This window comes from Solanum stenotomum, chromosome 10 (assembly GCF_019186545.1).
Source record: "Solanum stenotomum isolate F172 chromosome 10, ASM1918654v1, whole genome shotgun sequence".
Classification (NCBI taxonomy): domain Eukaryota; kingdom Viridiplantae; phylum Streptophyta; class Magnoliopsida; order Solanales; family Solanaceae; genus Solanum; species Solanum stenotomum.
Window position 1 is genome coordinate 1,128,954 of NC_064291.1, and position 22,835 is coordinate 1,151,788.

General features: G+C 33.2%; 1 protein-coding gene, 1 long non-coding RNA gene and 1 pseudogene across 2 annotated transcripts in view; all 3 read right to left on the reverse strand.

Moving 5' to 3' along the window:
• Positions 1-13,157, reverse strand: part of LOC125841355 (uncharacterized) — a 225,423-nt gene extending 212,266 nt beyond the window's left edge. The window contains exon 1 of the mRNA XM_049520469.1: positions 13,153-13,157. The gene's annotated coding sequence lies outside the window, so the exon portion shown is untranslated. The remainder of the gene's footprint in view (positions 1-13,152) is intronic.
• Positions 13,158-14,157: 1,000 nt separating this feature from the next.
• On the reverse strand, positions 14,158-17,744 carry LOC125841580 (F-box protein At5g03100-like; annotated as a pseudogene).
• Positions 17,745-17,800: 56 nt separating this feature from the next.
• On the reverse strand, positions 17,801-20,617 carry LOC125841361 (uncharacterized). The gene is made up of 3 exons (XR_007443794.1): positions 20,539-20,617; positions 19,281-19,482; positions 17,801-18,004 (listed from the first exon to the last, which is right to left on the reverse strand). It is a non-coding gene; the product is annotated as an uncharacterized LOC125841361 (long non-coding RNA).
• Between the last annotated feature and the right edge of the window lie 2,218 nt (positions 20,618-22,835).

The following is a 22,835-nucleotide window of genomic DNA, read 5'->3' on the forward strand; positions in this document are numbered from 1 at the left end:
AAAAAAAAAATTCATTCATAAATCAAACACTAAAAATCTTTTCCAGAAAATATTTTCTACTCACCAACCAAACATGAGAAAAAAAGTCAAAAATCAACTTGTTTTCCAGGAAAACATTTTCCTTCATACCAAACACACCCTAAATGGAGAAAACAGGCTCGGAGTGGTTGCTCCGCTTCCTCTGGATTATTTAATAGTGTTACCATTATGATGCTTGAAATGGATTGTGTGGTAACCCGGAGTGAAGTGATTTCAAAATGAATTGAGGAGCTTAGAGGGCCAAGTTCTCTGGTCTTTCATTAGAAACTTATATACGGGATTCAAACAAATACCAGGATTTGATAGTTTGGATTTGAACGTGTGACTTGAAGTAATTTTTGAACCCCCTTTACCATAACACTAGAATTTTTTTTGATGACAAGGGAAACCCGCAACCGCTACTCTTTTGGGTGCGCACAGGGTAAAACCCCCGCTCCTATGGAATAGTTCGCAAACCACATAGGAGAGGTAACCCGCACTAGGCAAGCCCGGTGCGACGAGCTCGACCCAGAAGGCAAACCCCTTGCTTTCGTTGGCAAGGGGTTTCGAACTTGAGACCTCCAACATGGAGTCCCAAGCCCAAACCACTGGGCTACCTCGAAGGGTCACTACGCTAGAAATTTTCCTTTATGTCAAAGGGATTCAACAACTTATATGTAACAAAATATGTTCAACTTTATCCTACTTATGAGTATAGTTTTTCACCTTCCCTTCACCTAGTTCCTCCCAGTGAAATTAAAAGCGCGCTTAAGCGCAAAAGCGAGGCGCTAATGCACTCTGCCGCTTCGCATGACCTAAGGCGAGGCTCATGTTAGTGGGCCCTTCTATTTTTTTTTTTAAAACATCAGTTTAAATTTTTTAAAAAAGTATGTTTCAGTTCCCTATATTGCAATTAATGGGAAGTCACAGAGTTTCTAAAAGACCAAAAAAAAAAAAAAAGAAGAAAGATGAAGAATTATAAGAAGACAAGAGGACTTGAAGGCTTGAAGCACAAAAAAAAACAATCAGATCTGATTCTTCTTCCGCTGGCAGACAAGCAGCAAGCAAATATAGCCTATAGGTATCTTCTTTCTCTTATTTCTTCTTACTTTTTTACTGATTTCAGCATCAACAATAGTTCATATTCCTTTTTATCTTTGTAGAAAATTTAAAACTAGATGGAAATATGGGACACTTGTCCTTGTTTAATGACTTGTGGTGTCTTTAATTTAATAATGATCAATGAAAATTTAACACATGTAATAGAATAAGAACAAAGCTAATTTTCTTAGAAGCATATAGCCATAGTGGTGGACAGGTGGACCCCATATATATGTAGTTGTTGACTTGTTGTATTTCATTATTGGCTGAATTATAATTGCATGCAAAGTTCTTTATACATTTTTTTTTTGTTTCAGCTTAAAAATAACAAAGAACCTGTGTCCCTTTTTTTTGTTTTTGTTGTGTATTATTATTTATTATTTAGAAATTATAACTGCTATATTATAACTTTTTTTTTTTTTTCAGAAGTAGAAATGGCAGAGGACTTATCTAAAGGCAATAGAAGGGATCCTGGTTGGAAATATAACTACTTGAAGGACCCCGATGACACTACAAGAGTCACGTGCAATTTTTGTGGAAAAACAACCACGGGTGGAATTAATCGGGCAAACAACATTTGATTGGAAATTTTAGGAATGCAGCGAAGTGTAAAAAATGCCCAGAGGAGGTTAGAGAGGAACTGAAAAATTACATGGAGGAGAAAAAAATAAGAAAGGAAGTCTATACTAACGAGTTTCCCGAATTTGATGAGTTTGAATATCAAGACAATGTTGGTGGAGAAGATGAGTCAGGGGAAGAAGAGATTGAAGGCTATAAATCTAGTGATACTGATACCAATGAGAATCACCCTATTGAGGAAGATGATATGGAAGAATATTATTCTAGTGATTAGAAAGAAGTAGAATATATAAGCAACATATGTTTTGATAAACCAATCTTCATTATAAGCACTATATATTTACTATTTTTGTGTCTATTATGTTCTATAGTATATATATATATTTTAAAAAATCATCATAGTGCGCTTTTTTTTAGTGAAGCCCACGCTTTTAGTGCGCTTTGCGCTTTAAGCTCTATCAGGGCTTTAGCGCTTTTTTGCGCTTTTCATTTTTGACAACACTGGTTCCTCCACTGCATGGAGGGGTTTGTGATCATAATATTTTTCTTTCGGTGTATGTGAACAATACTTTTTCTGAGCTTGTAAATATGCATTGTAAGTAAATCTATTCAAATAGATAGGTATCGATGACCGAACTACTCTTATATTACTTTGTACCTGATCCTCGTCACATAACAAGGACGTTAGAAGGTATGAAAGAGTCTTCATGTCTATCCTTCTCTCTGAATTTCTACTAGTAACTATCCCTTATTGTTTGAAATAGCTTAGAAATACCTTCTTTCTTTTATGAGTTTTCTCCAGCCTATTTAATTGCAAATTTCTCACTGAGAGCTAAATCCACAAGCCGCATCTTGTTCTTTGTGCACTCAAAATTGATCTAATTTATAGCTTTTTACCATAATACAAATCATAATTTTTTATGACCGTGGTGTCAGGGTCAACTTTAGCGCACCTTGACTAATTCCACGGAATACCTACCACCTCCACCTTACACCAACAACATGTACCAGGTAACTCTGTCCACCCACGCTAAGAGCCTAGGATAGATAGGAGGAATCATCTAGTGTTTTTTGTCTCCATTGAGTTTTGAACCTGAGACCTCAGGACTTAGGGTTTTCAACCACTTCCTTGACCAGTAGGCCACACCCTTTGGTGCACCATAATAGAAACCATGTTGAATGAAAGTGAAATGAGAAATACGGCAAGTAAAACCAAATTACTGCAAAATGGAAGAAAATGAACTCCAATTTCTAAATGCACAATCTATCTATCTAAACTATATAAAGGCACAAAACTTCAACACATAATATTTTATCCATTTTCTTTTACCTTTCTTCGTACGTGCATTCAATATTAGAGAATTCCACTTAAAAAGAATGTTAGAGAAAATTCTGTTACTTTGTCAAAAAAAGAATGTTAGAGAAATTGTAATTACAATTAATTATAAAACTTAATTATTTCATTCTATTTCACATATGACCCTTAGGGTTTCTTCATTTATTAAGCTAGCTAAATAGGATGAACATTATCTGTTTCAGATATGTACATTTTTTGCATCAAATCATTGCTTTATCTGAACTATCAGAAAGTCCTATTTTAAATCATCTTATATAGATCCTTTCCTTATTTGAATTCTATAACAAGATAACGATTTTGTGAAAGACAAGTGAAAGCATAGCTATTCCCTAAGTTGCTTGGACTCTTCACTTTTGGTGTTGCACCTGTGTCGACACGAAATGGGTGTGTGTGGTATCCGTGTCTGATTCAGTCAACCAATTTTGGGTACTTTGACCAAAATCAATAGGGAAAGTTTGGATAGTTTTAATGATTTTTGCAATCAATACAAAAGCTAAGGTAAGATTGAAGAAAATGGAATACCTTTTATATAGAAATTTCTATGTCACTCCTTTTCATTTATTCTCCTTCCAAGATTCTCCTCAAGTTCTCCAAAATAATATCTCATAATTTAGGCTTTATGATTGTATTTTTTAGATGTTTTAATTATTTTTAGGTGAACCCCGAATCATACATGGATCCATATCCCTGAATCTTAAAAATTAGATCATGAAGGATCCTACCTTTAGATCCGCAGCCGTATCCAACACCTGAGTCTGAGCAACTTAGGCTATTCCAGGTTGTAGATTTGGAATGTTCTTTGTGAATTATAACCAATTAATTCTATACAATTAATATTCTTGATATAAAAAATAAAAATTGAGAAAGACCAGACCCTTCAGGGTGGCCCAGTGGTTTGGGCTTGGGACTTACATGTTGGAGGTCTCAAGTTCGAAGCCCCTTGCTAGTGAAAGCAAGAGGTTTGCCTTCTGGGTCGAGTTCGTCGCACCGGGCTTGCCTAGTGCGGATTACCTCTCCTATGTGGTTTGCGAGCTATTGCATAGGAGCGGGGTTCTACCCTGTGCGCACCCAGAGGGTAGCGGCTTCGGGTTTCCCTTGTCATCAAAAATAATAATTGAGAAAGACCAAGTAGAAAACTATAGCAAAAGTTGGTTTGTCTGTTGATGCATCGATTTTCATTATTCTTAGTTATAGATTTATAATTAATCATAAGATTAAAATTAATTCATTTTATATACAACAGAGCTCAGCTTTACCAAAAGTGAAAATGCAGATCAAAATCATAATAACGGAAGACTAATAAGTGATTTTCCCAAGTTCACCGGATCTCGAGACATTGGTGGTTGACCAGTGCTATCACAGACCAATAGTAAGTTTCTTTTGTACCTTTATTTTTGTTAATTTATGTTATCAATGTCAAACAACTATTAGTTGAAGAAGAAGACGATATATCAACATATTTCTGATCTCAAGTACACTAGGAAAGAAATCATAAAACTTAATTAATCATCACCTTAGTGGCATATTTCACAGATAATGCTAAAAGGTTACAAAGAGGGGATTTGACTGCATTACCTCTTACTGTTCCAATGCCCTAAGAATAGAGTTATGAATCAACTCTTCAATTTCTTCAATAATAGGTTCATAGTGCCAAGAATGTTTTGTGACTTGCTTCACAACATCCACATTATATAGAGTCGGGTTCCACCCGCATTTTGTTTCTTACCAAGGCTGGGATTCTATCTCACATATCGTACATCTGTTTGAAGCGGTGACATCTAATGACCAACCACATACAACTGTCCTTATGTATCTAACTATACTATGCTATCACTCGTATTTGTATAAAGACTTTTTACTTTGTTTGTTGGATCTTTAGGTATTCCCTTCAACCCTGTAGTCACTAGTTGTGGAGTTTTTGCCCTTTGCTTCCGGCTTTGATGAAGGAAAATAGTCAAAAAAGTTCCTCATAGAATGCGAGCATTGAGGCTTTCATCAATACGATATTATTTGTTCCTTACTGGTCTCTTTTGTCCTAGTCTGCAACTGCCAGCTGCGTCTAGTTTTACTCATCCTAGATTAGGTTTGCACCATTTTACATTAGTGCTTGTCCATTGATGTGGGAATTCTCTATATGTTCACACGAAATTTCTCCAAGTAATACGTAATTCAGAGGGAAAATTGTATATAATAGCAAACTATTAATTCAAATTAAATGTTATAAATATAGTTTGATTTAATTGTACCCCATAGCAAACTATTGCTATATAACCTCTCTCCTAGTGAATCTCGCTCGCCACTCTCGTTCTCTCCCTCGCCTCTCTCGTGTTTTATACAAACGCAAGTGTATAAAGTGCGTTTGTGTTTGTATAAAGCAAGAGAAAATTGTATATATACATATATTTTCGTTCACCTCTCTCCCCTCTTCTAGATCTCGCTCGCCACTCTCCCAGATCTTGTCTCTCTCACTTTATACAAAAATCGCAAATTGTATAAAATGTGTTTGTGTTTGTATAAAGCGAGAGAAAATTGTATATATACATATATTTTCGTTCCTCTCTCTCCTCTCTCCTAGATCTGGCTCGCCACTCTCCCAGATCTCGCTCTCTCACTTCCTTCTCTCACTTTATACAAAAACGCAAATGTATAAAATGCGTGAAAATTGTATATATACATATATTTTCGTTCTCCTCTATCCCCTCTCCCAGATCTCACTCGCCACTCTCCCAGATCTCGCTCGCTCACTCGTCTCTCTCAGTTTATACAATTGATCTTTTTGTATATATATACCAAAACAGATTATACAACTGCTTTCTTTTGTATATGTATAGCGAAATATACATATTTATGTTTGCTATGGAGCGCAATTATGCAAAGTTTGCTATATCATACAAATATGAATTTTGTGTTTGCTATATGTGAAAATTGTTCTAATTCAAATGCTGGAATTTCATTTGAAAGCTGCCTTGCAAGGATTTCAGAATTTACTTTTTAGTCTTGAGGTTGATGGTCTCTCTGTTCTAAATCTGCAGCAGCTTGTGCTTATTATTCTGTTTTATGCAAGACTTCTAAAGGAATTTTTATGTTCTCTCAATTTATTTCCCTTGTTTGGGTTGTTAGCAGTTATTCATTTCTGAGTAGCATTGTATTTCTCTGATCATTATTTAAGAAGGATTGCTTATGTTGTGTGATTTATGTTCATACTGCTGTCCTGGTCATGTTTCCTTACTATCGAAGTTTAAGGTTTGAAATACTCGAAAACAGTTTTTCAAGAATTGTTACATGTTCAAGGGCTTGTTTTAGTTGGCCTATGTTATTAACACAAACAAAAGAAAGGGCAGAATTTCTGCACATTAATTTGATTATGACATGAGTGTTTTGCTTCTGTTAGATTGCTCTTCGTTTACTTGACTAGTCTTCTATTATGTTGCCGTCATTTTCTTTTGGGCTCTTCTCATAATGTGCTTTGGCTTTTGAGATATTTGACTTTTGGGGTTGACTAATTCTTTGCGTGTAGCCTCTAAATTTGGTGTGATATGATCCTAACCTGTGATATATTTTTGTGTTGGGATTTTTAACTTTGTTACGGAATCAGTCAAATATGCTCTCTCTGTTTCATTTTATTTGGTACTTTTTTTCTTTTTGGTCAATTAAAAAAGATAAGACACCTTTTCTATTGAGGAAACTATTTAATTACACTTCTTTTGTATTGGAAATTTTATTTAGTTCTTACATTCTATTTTACAGTTGATGTCACTCTCTTATAACCGTAAGATTTTAAGAGCATTTTTTGACATGTTTTACATATTTGCATTATTGCATTGTCAAATATATTTCTTTTTTTATATTCAATATCGTGTTAAATACTATTATATAAAATAATATAGCTAGAGCTACCTCGGTCAGTTCAAGCCTGTTGAATGCCCGGTGGAGCCTCTTGGCATTGATTGACCAAATCAATGTCCATTGCCAGAACCTTCAAACTCTGTAACAAACTCAATTCTCAGCAGAAACTCATAGATGCATTCCAATTACTAAATAAGGATACAATAGAAATTATGGTAATTAACAATAGTTATCAACTGAAACAACTAAATTAAAAGATAGTAAGAATTAGAAAGAGATGAGAAACCAGATCCTTAGAAAGGAGATGAGAAAACGTAGACTCTTCATAACAGTTTTGCATAAACCGTTCTTTCTCATCCGTCATCCTTTTAACTAGTTGTTTATTGGGCCTGGGTCCCAAACCAATCTTTGTGAAGGCCTTCTAATTTTGCTGCTTCTTTTCGGCCCAATAACTAGTTGTGTGGCATCCGTATAGGTATTGACATTGGGTCGAGGCTGGTTCATAACAAACTCAATATAAGTATGCTAAGGTGTTTAATGTATGTGAAGTTGAGGTTTATTTTGATTCAATCAACTATATTTAAGTGCCCGTTTGGATTGACTTATTTTAGGTGCTTTTAAGCCAAAATAGTTTTTAAGCAGTTTTGGAGTGTTNATGTGAAGTTGAGGTTTATTTTGATTCAATCAACTATATTTAAGTGCCCATTTGGATTGACTTATTTTAGGTGCTTTTAAGCCAAAATAGCTTTCAAGCAGTTTTGAAATGTTTGGGTAAAGTTAAAAAGTGTTTATAAGCACTTATTTTAAAGCCAAAATAACAAAAATAAGTCATAAGTTAGGAATCCTAACTTATGGCTTTTGGCTTATGAATAGGCCCTAAATCAGATATACTATTCAGGCGGATTCACCTACCCTAGTAATACTCTCGTCAAATCACACTTTATCGTTTGTCCAGGATAGGAGATACCATACTTGTTCCAAAAAAAGAAAAGAACGGGAAAAAAGAAGAAGCATGTGATAGCCTTATGAGAAATAAGAGTTGACAGCAAAGAAAGAAATGATTATATTAGGTGCTTTGTATATAACTGTTGGGCAAGTCTGTACGAGTACTTAAGCTAGTTATGTTTCATATTGCAAATAGGAGTCCTCCTATACGGAGATTCTCTTCTTACTTACACATTAGAGGCTTATCTCATTGAGGATCGAATCTGCTTAATTCTTACCCTTTTTTGGCAATCATTTTCTTCTGGGGCTCACCAGCATAGTCTTGGTGCTCGGCCAGTTATATTCACAAAATTAAATACAAAACATACGTTACCTATGTACACGTCTAAGGTGAAACAGACTAGCTACATTGATGGAGCCAGCCTCTTGAAAATCATATGTGCAATAGGTTATGATTTTCTTCACTTGCCATCATTTAGGTACATGTTTTTATGTCCTCCCTGACAGGTACTAGCTAATCAGAGGAAATGCCAATGAAATTGATGATGGATGCAAATGAGTTAAGATGTTGACATATGGGTGCATTTTGCTACTAAACTTACTAATGTTGAAGATTTTACTCTTCAAATTATGGAGTAGTCTAGTTTCTCTTTCAATTGGTCTAGTTACACATCCGTTCAACATTAACTAGTTTAGTTGCAGAATATACCCGTAAATGTCTAAGCGATGGTGGTTTCTTTGGATGTTTATTCCACTATCACTCGATTTCACCTTCCCCAGTAGTGAAAATCAAAATGGTGCCCTTGATTACTGGATACATTTTTCTACTCAACTTGCTACTGTTAAGATTTTACACTTGCACTTTTCTGCATAAATGACTAAAGGTATGAGTTTCCTCAGTTAGCATATAAAAATTCATCGTTGTGGAATCTGGTTTTATGACATTGTCAACTGAACCCTTGTGGTAGTGTTAAATGGAGTTATCTCGTTGAACAGAAGATTGAAACAAGACCTTTTGAACTGAATCTTCGAGGATGAACTATGAGAATAAAGAGCTTTCAATGGACAGAACAACATTAAAAATTTGGGTTGATTTATGATTATGTAGTTTTCCAAAGTTCTTAAAGTTCATTGTTGGATAATAGCTCTCTGTTTATATACTGCATTTTGCATCCTCTGAATGTTGTTGAATGAAGTTCTACTTTTTCCTCATTTAAAGAAAACGTCATCTTTGAATTTTCAAACCAACCTAGAACACTTTTATGTGGCAAAACACGGTCTTATAGTCCAATTTACTATTACAAAGTATTCACAATTTTCATGTCATTAGTTAAGTATGTTGCATTTCTTTGTTTTGGCATAATTGGTTTATAAGTGCCTGCCCATACTAGAGTTGAAAGGGTCTCCACCATCTAGCTGGAAAGTCTTACTACTTAATAGTTAGGCATAATACATATATTGACCCCTAAACTTGGCTTCAAATTTTAACTTTGACCTCCAACTTTCATAATGCACAAATAGGCACTTTAACTATCCAAAATTTAAACAAAAAAACACTCGGATCCTACCTGGCAAAATGCGTGAAATACACTCAAATTAGGCGCGTCAGATGTAAAATTTCAGGGGGCCAACAGTAAAAAAAGTACTGAAAGGACAATTAAACCCTTTTTATATTTTTTTTCAACAATTTTCCCCTCTTTTTTGCATTATTTGTTGTTTACTACAAAATGCAAGTGACATTTAATAAAATTTTTTGTTATTACGAAAAAAAATTATAATGAAGTTTTTTTTTGGCAAGAAGGAAAAAGGAACACGTGTAGTACTAAATATTTTTTTTGAGATTCAATCAATTTTTTTTGTCTTTGAAATATTTCTAGCTGTTAATTACTGTAATTTATAGTACTTTCTAAGAAATTTTCAAATAATATATATTATTTCATTTGTCCGAATTTATGCGTCACCGGTAAAATTTGAAGAGTCAATCAGATCTTTTATATATTTTTATATCTTTTAAATATTTAAGTAATTAATTATCGTGATTTATAATATTTTATACAATTATTTAGTATGGTAAAAGAAATTTAAAAGAAACACGCATCCTTCAATAGTAAAATATGGGTCCCCCTTTTTTTTTACAGGTTGACCTCCTGCCTGTATAGTCTTTTTTTGTCCAGAAGGAAAAAGGAACACGTGTCGACCCCAACGTCCTCTCTATTCCCGCTTATTATATTATATACTAGTGATGAAGAGCCCGTGCTAATAATTAATTTAAAAGTTAATTTTTAATTGACGTTAAATAAATAGTTTTAAATTTTAAATTTGAATAAATTTTATATATTTATATGGTAGTAAATGTTCATGTTAACTCTAAAATGAATACATCACTATTAATAAAGCTTGAAGTTTAAAGAAAAATCCTTAAATGACCAAAATAACCCTTAAACTCAATTTTAATCACAAAAAGCATACATGTCCACGGTGTGGTGGCTGATTCATCAACTAATTTTTTGTATGTTTTTTCAAAAATATTTTAGTTGCTAATTTGTTATAATTTATAAAAATCATTAACGTCATTTTCGAATAACTTATAGTATTGTTAACTTTCAATAATATATATTGTTCCATCTATTCAAATTCATGTGTCACCAATAGAATTTCAAGAGTCAACAAAAAATTTTCTAAAAAAAATATATTTTAATTATGATTTATAGTACTTTTAAATATAACGTATAGTGTGTTTGTAGGCTCTTATTAGATTGAAAAAATATTTTAAATTAGTAATTATTGTAATTAATAGTGTATATTACGTAATTTTCAAATTTGTAATAAATTTTTTTAAATATTAAGTCTAATAATTTATAGTATCTTAAATGTAATCTTTGAATACACATAAATTAAAAAAAGAAATAAGACAAATAAATTATAAATTGAATAATTGACATTTTCAAATATTAATTTACCACAAAATGAAAGTGAAGGAAGAAGTTGTGAGGCAAAAATAAAGAGAAGTGAATGGAATTAGTGAGGTGGGGTCCATATCCATTAAAATAAATGCATGGCAAATTGAAAAGGTGTCAAATAGACAGGAAAACGGGCCCACATGCATTGAATAGTTGGCAGCCATTGAGTGGGTCACAAATACACGTGACAGCGCTTGCCTTTCACGCTTTTGGCTCCAAAAATCGCGTGTTTATTTATTTAAAGGTAGGATAGTTAAAGTGCCTATTTGTGCATTATGAAAGTTGGAGGTCAAAGTTAAAATTTGAAACCAAGTTTAGGGGTCAATATATGTATTATGCCTAATAGTTAATACAGTCATAGTACTGTTGGACTTCCCTGGATTTGACAGCTTTCTATAGATCTTGAGACGTTGGTGATTGACTGGAAACCAAGAGTAAGTTTCCTTTATGTCAACAAATTTCTGATCTCAAGTACTGCAGGAAAATTATCATTATTTTTTTTAATGTAAACAATCATTTTGGTATACTTATTAGAATATGATAAAAAATTGCAAAGAGGGGGACTTGACTGGTTACCTCTTCAAGTTAAGGTAAGAATTGAACCAGTTCAATCCTCAAGTAAGGATTAAGATAGAAAAGGGTTAATCTTTGACTAAAGTGTAAGAGATAAGCCTCTAATGTGTAACCAAAAAGGATGTTTGATGAGCTATTCAACAATAACTTCTAACTTGTGTGGATTTCTTCCTCTGTTCATTGTTCCCGTAAGTGCTAAAATAGAGAAAAAGTGAGAAGATTATTGTCAAGTAACACGTGAAATGAAATGCATTAGTTAATATTGAATTTCCTTAGTCATTTTAGTGCTTGTCTGAACTTCCTTGCTTTCCATAATTTACTCATTTTCTATTCCACAGCTATACTGAGCAGGTGCAGTTGTATTACTAAAATCTTGTTTAACTTGTCAAAAAGCAGAAAACATTATGCTAGTCTGTTACTTAAAACCATCCAGACAGGGACCATTGATCCATGGAAGAGGTCCTTCCCCGTAAAGATAAATATAGCTAATGTTTGATGCAACATCTATTGGAATAAATATGATAATAGAACGATCGCAGGTGGAAAAATTTCTGGTTTAAGACTGACAATTGTAACTACATTGATGGAGCCATCCTCTTGAAAATTGTTTGTGCAATAAGTTATCATTTTCTTCGAATGCCATCATTTAGGTATGTTTCTGTGTCCTTCCTGACAGGTACTAGCTAAATGCCAATGGAATTAGTGGTGGATGCAAATGGGTTGAGATGTTCGTATTGTAGCATCTTGTGTGTCTCCCTGAGTGACTATGATCAGATGTGTCTTGCTCCGGAGGACGGAGGGCCACTACTTCAGAACAAGATGACACATATCAAACAACTCTTTGAAACAATGGTCAGACACCCCTTTTTCCATTGACTCCATTTGTTTTAATCTTGAACAAGTCTGATCTGTTTGAGGAGAAGGTCGCTCGTATACCATTGGACTCTTATGGGTGATTCAGCGATTCCAGTCTAGTGCGGGACTCACCATAGTAACCAGTCGCAATGAAGTTTAAAGACCTCTATGCTTCTCTCACAGATGGAAAGCTATTTGTGTGGCAAGCTTGGGCAATAGACCAAGTGACAGCTGATGAGGTGTTCAAGTATATAAGTTAGGTTGTGAAGTGGGACGAGAAAAAGGAAGAGACCTACTATGCCACATAATGATATTACCATGACCTAGTGGGACTACATATGCCACATAATTATCACCAGAAGAGTTCCTCTCTATGCCACCTGGTCTACGTTGTCCTTGTCTTCAACTGCCATCCCTGTTTAGTTTTACCTATCCTAGATCAGGTTTGGATAATTCTACATTGAGGTGAGTATTTCTCAATGTGTTTACAGATGTTGCTCCTGGAAAGCGTAGTTTAGATTCTGGAAATTTAATTTGAAAGCTGCTTTGCAAGACACTTGGAGGATTGTTCTCCAATTTATCTCAAGCAAACTGTCCAACTTGAACTTCTTTGACAGAAATTTCATGTAATGAAAGTGATTTAACGAGTAAAGCCAATTCTACTATCAACTTCTTTTTTCTAGTTGCATGTAAAAGATGTTTATGCGAGGAGATAACGGACCAACTTCGATGAAAGCTTTGAACACATTGTTGTTTACTTAGATAAGGTAACTACTAATAACTCCTTGGATACAGACAAGTGCAATCCAAGCCTTGTCTATCAGCTCAATCCAGTTTCAAACATAAAGTGACAGATGTTAAGTATGTTGCTATTAATACAAACAATAGTGGCCAAAGGTTATCTATAAGAAAAGATAACTGAAGCTCGCGGAGAGGATCTTGGAAAGCGCAGGAGCTCCAGTACCATTTTGACATCCAGAGACGCATCACTGCTTTTGCTTCTGGTAACAATGACAAATTTTTTTTTTTTTTTTTTTGATTTGCACCGGGTGTCCGAGTCTCTTTGAGCCCCGACTAATCCCAGGGGTGCACAGGCCCTCGGCAAGGAGTTTCCCGCAAGTGCACCACGGTTAACAATGACAAATTTATCTAGCACAATTGCATCACTGCTTTTGCTTCTGGCAACAATGACAAATTTATCTAGCACAATTGCATATGCTTGAGCAAATATTTTACAAACGACAGCATGGACCAAGAAAAGTCAAGGATCTTGATGGTCTTCAGATATAGAAATGAGCCACTAGAATTATGTCTCTCAAACCTCTTAATCTGTTCATCCTTATTTGTGTAACATAACAGATGGGTCTGTAGGAAAGAAATCTGCTATATTAACCTGTCTTAGATAGAAGCAGGAAACCAAGGAGTTGATTGCGGATAAAATAAAAAGGTGATGAATTTTCAAATTCAAGGAACGTCTCAGAGCTTAGCAAATGTTACAATGTGGAGATGTTCAAAGCCAAAGGTGGTCTTGGAGCCTTGTTACGGACCAAAGTCCTAAAGAAAAGCGACCCCAATCCCTCCCCAGCCAGGTCAAGGTCTGTCTATCTTTTCAATTTAAAATGCTCACTTATGAAATCAAGCTAATAAGGCAAAAAACAGAGCATGAAGTCCACTGGCATGAGAATCAAGCGAAGTAGAGAAATAAGCGGGTCCAAAGAAAAGAAGTAAGACGACTACTTCCATTGCTCTCCCATCAAGTACTTACAAATCTTTTCATCAGTTGAATCCCCCCTCCTTGTAACCTTTTAGCATTATCTATGGACTATGAAGTATATCACGAAGATTAAGTTTTTTGATTCCTTTCCTAGTGTACTAGATATCAGAAATATGTGGATATGTATTGTCGTCTTCTTCCACCAACAGTTATTTTATATTTGGTAACATGAAGTAGCAAAAGTAAAGGTCCAGGTCCAAAGGGAACGTACTCTTTCTTTGTAAAGTCTCAAGATCCGATGAACTCTGTAGAAAACTGCAAATTCCAGGGAAATCTAATTGCCTCAAGGTTGTGCTAAGTTGTAAGAATTTCCAGCTGAGGCTGCCACCCTTCCAATTCGAGTATGGACAGGTACTTAATAGAGAAACCAGAATATGTCAAAACAAGGAATTAATAATGACATGCAAACAATGTCAGATTGGTTATCAGATTATCCTAAATACTGTCTCTACTAAATTGAAAATTAAATATTCTGAATTTTGGATAGTGAAGAGTATGAATAAACCTGGATGCACCAGTGACCTAATTCAAGCTTCTCAACATGGGCAACGCTGTGAAAAAGTTCCTTCAAACAGGTAGATTCCTTCCTCTTCCTCTGCAATGGGTCTTCCTCAAATTTGAAATCAAATTTAATTTTAAGGACTGCAGTGACAAGCGAATCCACATTTCTCAAACGTATCCCTTCGCACGGCCCCAGAATTTTCAAATTTTGAATATATGGGGCTATTATTACAAGCCATTCGTCACATTCACCATCATATATCAACTTTTTTATGACCAATTTTCTCGACTTCACATTGCTGATTCTCAGATGATGAAATCCATATGAACGGTAGAATTTCAAGCACTCCAAGTTAGGGCAACCAGATAATATCTTTTTCATGACACTATCCTTCAAACACATGTAACTAAATGAAAGAGAAACAATACCACTCCAGTTCACATTAGCTAAAGTGTTTACTGTACAGGACCCTAAATCCAAATTCCTCAACGTCGTATTCTTATATGCAAACTGAGGAAGCTCATATTCACATTCACATTCACATTCAAGTTTAAAATCTTCGACTTTTGCTAGTTCAGTTGCAAAATATATCCATAAATCGACATCTTTAACAAACTCCTCCGGCTTATAAAAATTGATAAACAACTTGAATTTTCTCGAAAGACCTAAAATAATGAAGCGGAATTTACCAAATCTTGCACATTGTCATCTAAGAAATGTTCATCGAAGTAGTAATCGAGTGATACTGGAACAGACATCCAAAGAAACAGCCATCTCTTAGATAATACACTGCTTCTCACTACATTTTTACTATCTTTAGTGTTTTCACATATCATAGAGAGAATGTGAATTAGAATTGAGTCGGGTAAATCACTGAGTCGGTCTTCTTTCGCCATTGGAGATTGGAGAAGAAGAAATGAAGAACTAATTTGGGGGTTAGGGCTGATTGAGAGAAATGAAGAGCTCAGTAAATGGCGGGTCAAATTTAAATTGGGTTGGATATATATACTCTGTTATGAGGGTCTGCATTTTTTGGCATATAAGGGTATTTTGGTCTCTTTATTTTTTGTGATTTCTCCGTTTTAGTTTATTTATCTTAGTATTTTTATATATTTGAAAAAGCATAGTGAAAATTTAGCTGACTCTTGAAATGAGAAATAACATATAATATATATATCTTGAGAATGACGTAAAAAGTACTACTATAAATCTCAATATTAACAACTTGAAATATCTTTTCAAAATTGATTGAGTCTTGAAATTCTATCTATTCCACATAAATTGAAACAAATGGAGTAATATTTATTATTTGAAAATTACATTATTTCTATAAATTACAATAATTAATAATTTAAAATATTAAAAAATCATAAAAAAAATTAAATGACTCTTCAAATTTCATATGTCTCGTATAAACTAAGACATAAAGAGTAACATGGCCAATGCCTATGCCGGCACGAGCTTCTATATCTAGTATAACTAGATGGGTATGGCCCGTGCTAGAGCACGGGCCCAACACTATCAAATTAAATTGTTGTTCAAACTAAAGAGTAAGCAATTCCACAACTTCTCATCAATAATTTTACATGCATTTTATGGAATTATAAGTAGTGAACGAATTTCACTAAAGAAAAGCAAATGATTAATGAAGAAGCATCAATATCTAATAAGAAAAATGTATATATACAAAAAAAAATTAAATAGTTGAGTCCTTTAATTCAAATACAACACAAACATAGTCTAATTCAATATTTACAATAAGCTGGAGCTAGATTCCTAAGCTTAGTAGTTAATCATCTGCATCCCAATAACAACAACGTAGAAGATCTGGAGGTACCTAGAAAATCAAGCGAATACATATCAACTAATAAAGTTGGACTTGAAAGAATTGAAAAAATTTATATATTATGAATTACCAGTAAAATGATGAACAAAAATTATATTTAAGTACAAAAAAAAACATATATGCATATAAGAACTTCAAATATTCATTTATACAAAAATAATAAATTACACATTCAGTTTTTCTTTCTCACTCTCTACACCTTTTTTATTTTAACGGAGGACTTCTAATGCATTTTGGCGGCTAGCTGTTTTCTAACGTTGACATAATATCTCTTTATTACTAACAACTAACATCACTATTTCACAACATTATAGTTTTAAATATTTTCAAGTTATCACATTTCATAATGGTGTGATCTCTCCATAACAGTGTCTTCCTTCTCAATACTCAATACGAGAAACACAAGATAATAAATATTTCAAAAATCACCTCTAGTGAGGAGAGGATAACTGTAGAATATTAATTTTTTTTCTTCGTTCTTTGTCTTATACTAACTGCCACTTATTTTTAAAAAAATTGACATCAAAATATTTCATTTAAGCTTCGGATTCATCAGCTCTGGATTATGAATTTGAACTAAAGAGCTATTCAGCTCATGAAGAAAATATAACAAAGTAATTGATATTCATTTGACTTGTTACATTCTTGCCCTATTCACTTTCTCAAATACATGACATATGCTCCCAAGGTTTCTGATTATAATAACTTTGTTACATGCAAGGTAGTATATAACTATAAAAGAAAGTCTAGTGCAGATAATAATTTCTTAAATTATAAGAGAGAATACACTTATTAAAGAGTTATTAAATATTTGAATTCTTAGTCTTACCAAAAATCACAGAATTGACAATTCATGTTTTCATTGATTCTCTCTTCTTTTAAGATCACTTGGAATGAAAAATAATCAATTTTAGAATAGAAATTTTTTCAACAGCTATTTTACCAAATTTCAGAGGACTACAGTAGAACGGGGTCCAGTACTAACAAAAACATGCTCGCATGTTCAGTTCTCATATCCAAATTGGGATTCACACAACAAAAGGAAAAAATACATGTAATGAAAATGACACCATCTCATAAATCATAACAACACTATATACAAAACATTTGAAATAGTGGCCTTTCATAATTATCAAGTGTCAGAATAAAATGAAAAATCAAATCCAAATAGATGTTAATATCTACTAAAATCGACTAATCTCATTTGGTTAGAGTCAAGAGTTAATTAAGGTAATCTAACAGAAAGAAGCATACCGACTTACCTGTAAATCGGTCACTGAGGCAGCAAAAACCTTAAATAAGTAGCACACATTTTCTCTAGTTCATCCTCCGTGGTATCGAATGATTGATCATGATCCTGATACTGATACTGAGTGAGACTGTTCCATTAATCTAAGAACCTAGTAATGTTTTGTTTCCAGTAACTAAAAAATCCAAAATAAGGAAGACACATAAAAACAGTCGTAAGGAAAGAAGAAAGTCTAAGTTGCATTATATTTCAAGGCTCAAGTTTATCAATTCAAAAGATAGGGAAACAAACAAATATTGAGTTTTTCCGACCAATTTGCACAAAAAAAAGACTGAAACAATGAAATAAATACATCTTGATTTTCCTTACTCATCCAATGCCGCAACAAAGTCCTCAGTCCTGCTCAAACCCACCAAAGCAAAAATCAACTTTTGGCTTTTACCAAATTCAATTACAATACTAAGAAAGATACACTAAAAAGTCATTGTCTCTTATCAACGAAAACCATGAAGTACCAATATCATTCTCAACATAACCACAAAATTTAGTTGATCAAAAACAAAAAAAAAAAAAAAAAAAAAAAAAAACTCTCTCAAGTAGGTTAGCTGACACATTGATAGGCTCGTAAAGGGGATAAATTTTACTATAATTTATTACGAAAAATGAGAAGTTCTTCCAACTATTAGTAATAACTACTATAAATCTAATATCACTCTCAACTTGACTTAGCATTAACTATACATAAGAGACCATTTAACATACTATTTTAATCACTATAATTCATACTTCTAAACAAATTAAAGATGGTGGATTTAAATAACTTGTTGAATTGTAAAATTTCTTTCCGAGAGTCTTGCTGTTCTAAAAAAGAATCAATCTAGACAAAGCTGAAAAATTCCAGACTACACATTATATATTTGTATATAGAGCCTAATAAAGATACTAAAGAAGCATGACAAAGGCGATAACAAAATATGCTAGGAGAAAGGAAATACAGAAAAACCTATTTAAAACATTGACAGGCCATTATTTAGAAACTCTAGACATCTCAGACGTTAGTGCTCATGGCTCCAAGAACCTCAAACTTCTTAGGAATGGATAGAAAATATATTTTTAATAAATATGTTGCACTATTAATAGCTTCTAACTGGACATAACAGGTGATTTCTCAGGTGCTTAATCTTAAATAGCTGCATAACGTGCAAATTAAAGCTTGCATCTCAAATGATAAGAGCAAGAGATGATTTGGACAACTATACTATGTTATGCCCTCTAGTAGGAAATTCTCTTTGCAGAAAATCTTCGGGTAGCAAGAACTTGCGATAGTCAAATTGCCTAACCAGCTGATCGATTCAAGGTTGAACCCTATCTCTTTTCTTTGATTTTGATAGAGTTTGTGGATCCCGATGACTATCGGGGGTGAGAAATATTTACCCGACTGCAAATAATTTAAGAAATTAGCAGTTCCCTTAAGACAGGGCCATAATTTCATAAGTGTGTTTCAACGCTAAAAATCTTATGTACTGGACCTATCAAGCTTAAATGTTGCATCCGCTTTCATTCACAATATATATTTCATATCACACATATCAACTTATTTTCATCATATTTACACACTAATGTGACATTAGTTGAAGTAAACATGTCTTATTGAAGAGAAATAATTAAATTTTACCAGAGTCTCTTTGCCATTCTGTATAGCGATAACAGAGAAAGCAACCTCGGGTTTGATCTTGCTCTCCTCCTTCTCCGGTTTCAAACTTCTTAACAACTGATTAACCCAGAGATTGTTGTATAAACTCCCTCTGAGCTACTCACCAAAATACCTCTCTCCATTGTTAAAGATGCTAGCACTCACCCTCCCCAAACATACGCTTCTGTAGACAATCAAGACATCAAGCTTACAATATTATGACTTATCAATGAATTCAAATCTAGTAAATATACTCTAATCCCAAAAAACTGGAAAACTATAGCTAATCTCTAAGCAAGCAAGAAAAATATAGAATACATAAAGAAAATATAACTAATTAAATATATGGTTAGTGACCATATTCAAATAGCATGTTTGAAAAACTCAGCATGAAATTTTCATCAATGAACTATCTAATTGTGTTTCATTTTTTTCGTTATAAGATCATGAATTTAAATGTGTGTGCTCTAAAATATACCAAGTCAATCTCGTTTGCAACTACAAACGTGAACATATATTTTCTCATTAGACTATTTTAACCGGTTGTATATGTTGACTATACAGTACGATTCTTGTACTCTTCTGAGTAACAATCTCTCTGTGTTATCGTTTAGTGGAATGTATGCACAATATGACTTAAAGATGAAGAGATATTTATCGTGTTACCTATAAAAGGAGATATCTAATAATCAAATTAATATAATAAAACTTCTTTTAATATGTAGAAAATTAGCTCCCATTGGATATCATCCTTGCAGTCTTGTTACTTGTCTATTTTAAAAAAAAAAAAAAAAAAGTAGACCACCAAGTGGAACAACAAAAGTTGAAAATGAAATATTATTGTTAAATTCAACTTACTTTAGCTTGGGTTAAAGCTTGATGAACTTCATTAATGGAGAATTCTTCAATATATATATATATATATATATATATATATAGAACTTGTAAACTGCCTAGGATCTCATTATCGTGAAAATTGGTCAAAGAGTCTTACAAATGATCTATTTATACAAAGAGAAGGAAAATATATGCCTAACTAACTTGATTCTGCAACTATACACAACTGAAAATAATGAGATAAAATATATAATTAACTCATAATAGACTATAACTAATTTGGAAGCAACGCGAATAGTCTCAACACCTATAGTACCTCAAGTGTTGAATGGTAGCCCTAGAATGATCAATATGAAGATAAATTGACTTTCTTATTCAAAAGTTATATTAAGAAAAAACCAACCTATATTCATCAAAGTTAGGCTGAATGTCAAAGATTTGAAGAGAGCAATAACATGAAAATTGGGAAGAAAAAATATCAAAGCAAACATCACAGTGAGGTAAGAAGAGAGAGAATGAAATACGGACCAGAGAGTATAGGGTCCTATATTTCTCTATCTAGGATACATTACACGTGTTTCATAGAGTACACGCGTCTCACACTGGTGTTGAACTTCAGTGTACAATTTAAACAGCTTTCCCTAAATTACATGGTAAAATTACATAATTATCCTTGTTAAGTACAGTAAAATATATATATAATAAAACATAGACACGTGGAGCCTTAAAAGAATTTACACGCCAAGTTATAATTAATACTCCCTCCGTCCCTATTTAGTTATCCACTTTAGAATTGACACACAGATTAAGGCAACAATGATTAGCATAGTGAAGTTACAATTTTATCCTTGTAGTACAATTTACAATTCTAAAATAAATTCACTCAAGATAACTAATCTTGTTGGGAAGTTCATAAGTTTATTTACTTTATTTATGACAATTTTATTTAAATAAGGGTATAATAGGAAAAAAATTATTGTCCTTTCTTGATTTGTTAAAATGGACAACTAAATAGAGACAACTAAAAGAGGAAATATGAACAACTAAATAGGGACGGAGGGAGTACTTATGTATCATCAATGCTAGTACAATACTTGTTGAATAAAGTGGGCCCTAACATAGTACAACTTGATGCTAATACAATAGTTATTGAATAAAATGGGCCCTAACATAGTACAACTTAAATTACATTAAGAACAACTTTTTGGAGCTTTGTTAGTCCTTCACAACTCCCTCTTCTAAATAAGGGTAATAAAGTGGAACAGACAAATAAGGAGATGTGGATTATTTAAATGCATGACACGCGTATTTTTGCTTTGTGTTGCACATTATTTTTGTATAAAAATATATATATTTTGTGTATTAATTTTAACATATAAAAATATATATTTATCAAATATTATTTTGATAGTCTACTATATAGTGTGTGGACTTTCTATAAGTTTTCTTGTTAGTCTACTATATAGTGTGTGGACTTTCTATAAGTTTTCTTGTCTATATATACAAAAACGAGATTAATAATTCAAGAAGACTTTTTTTTATCTCATTTTTGCTCGTTAATTTGATTATGAAATGGTGGAAATACCTATTGCTAGAAACTTCAATACTCAATATAAATACTCTATGTTGTTTTGTATATGCCAAGTTGAGCTATATTTTGATTCAATCAACTACGTTTAAATCACAACGATTATTTAGGTGAATTCATCCATCCTGACAATACTTTCCTTCCAATCAAAGCTTAACTTTGTAGCTCTATTGTGTTCTGATTGTGTAGAAATGGGTATATAGTTGGAGACGCTTCAATATTGTCTAGGAAAATGGAAAATAAGAAAAGTAAAGATAAATAATATGAAAGAGTTTGTTAATGAAGGCTTAGAGCTCTTTTCGTTGGGTCTGAAAGCTTCCTAAAAGATTTTATCCAAACTAATAATGAAGCTTTTAAGTACCTTGCAATTTGGTCATGTGTGTGAAATAAACAACAACATACACAATGAAATTCAATATGTGGGATGTGGAGAAGGTAGAGTGTACGCAGAGTTTACCTCTACTTCGTGAAGGTAGAAAAGTTGTTTTCAAAGGATCCTCGGCTCTAATACAACAAATCAAAATAGGTATGAAAAGAAAAGATCACCGTGAAGAAAACATAGCAACTAATTGCAACAAGAAAATATACTAAACAACAAAGTATGATAGAAATCAAAAGTAATACACTACAAGAATAGGGCTAATACTACGACAGACAACACCTACCTACGAACTAAGTTAAGTGTCTTGTTCTTTTTCCTGATATTTCTTACAACAATATGAACTGAAATCACAAAACATTTAGAACAAGCTTTCTTACATGATGATTAGAGAATGAACACATTGTTTACTTAGACAAGAGAACTAAATTAGGATATTGTGGATAGAAACAGGAAGCCAGGGAGTTGATTTTGGATAAAATAAAAAGGTGATGAATTTTTAAATTCAAGGAACATGCAGTGCTTAGCAAATGTCATAATGTGGTACATGCAAACAATAAAAAGATGTTCAAAGTAACTGATAATCTATCCCCTCACACGAAGGTGTGTACTATCAAATACTCCCTCCGTTTCACAAAGAGTAACCTGATTTGACTTGGCACAAAGTTTTAGAAAACAAAGAAGACTTTTGAATCTTGTGGTCCTAAATTAAAGTTATGCCAAATGTACTAAA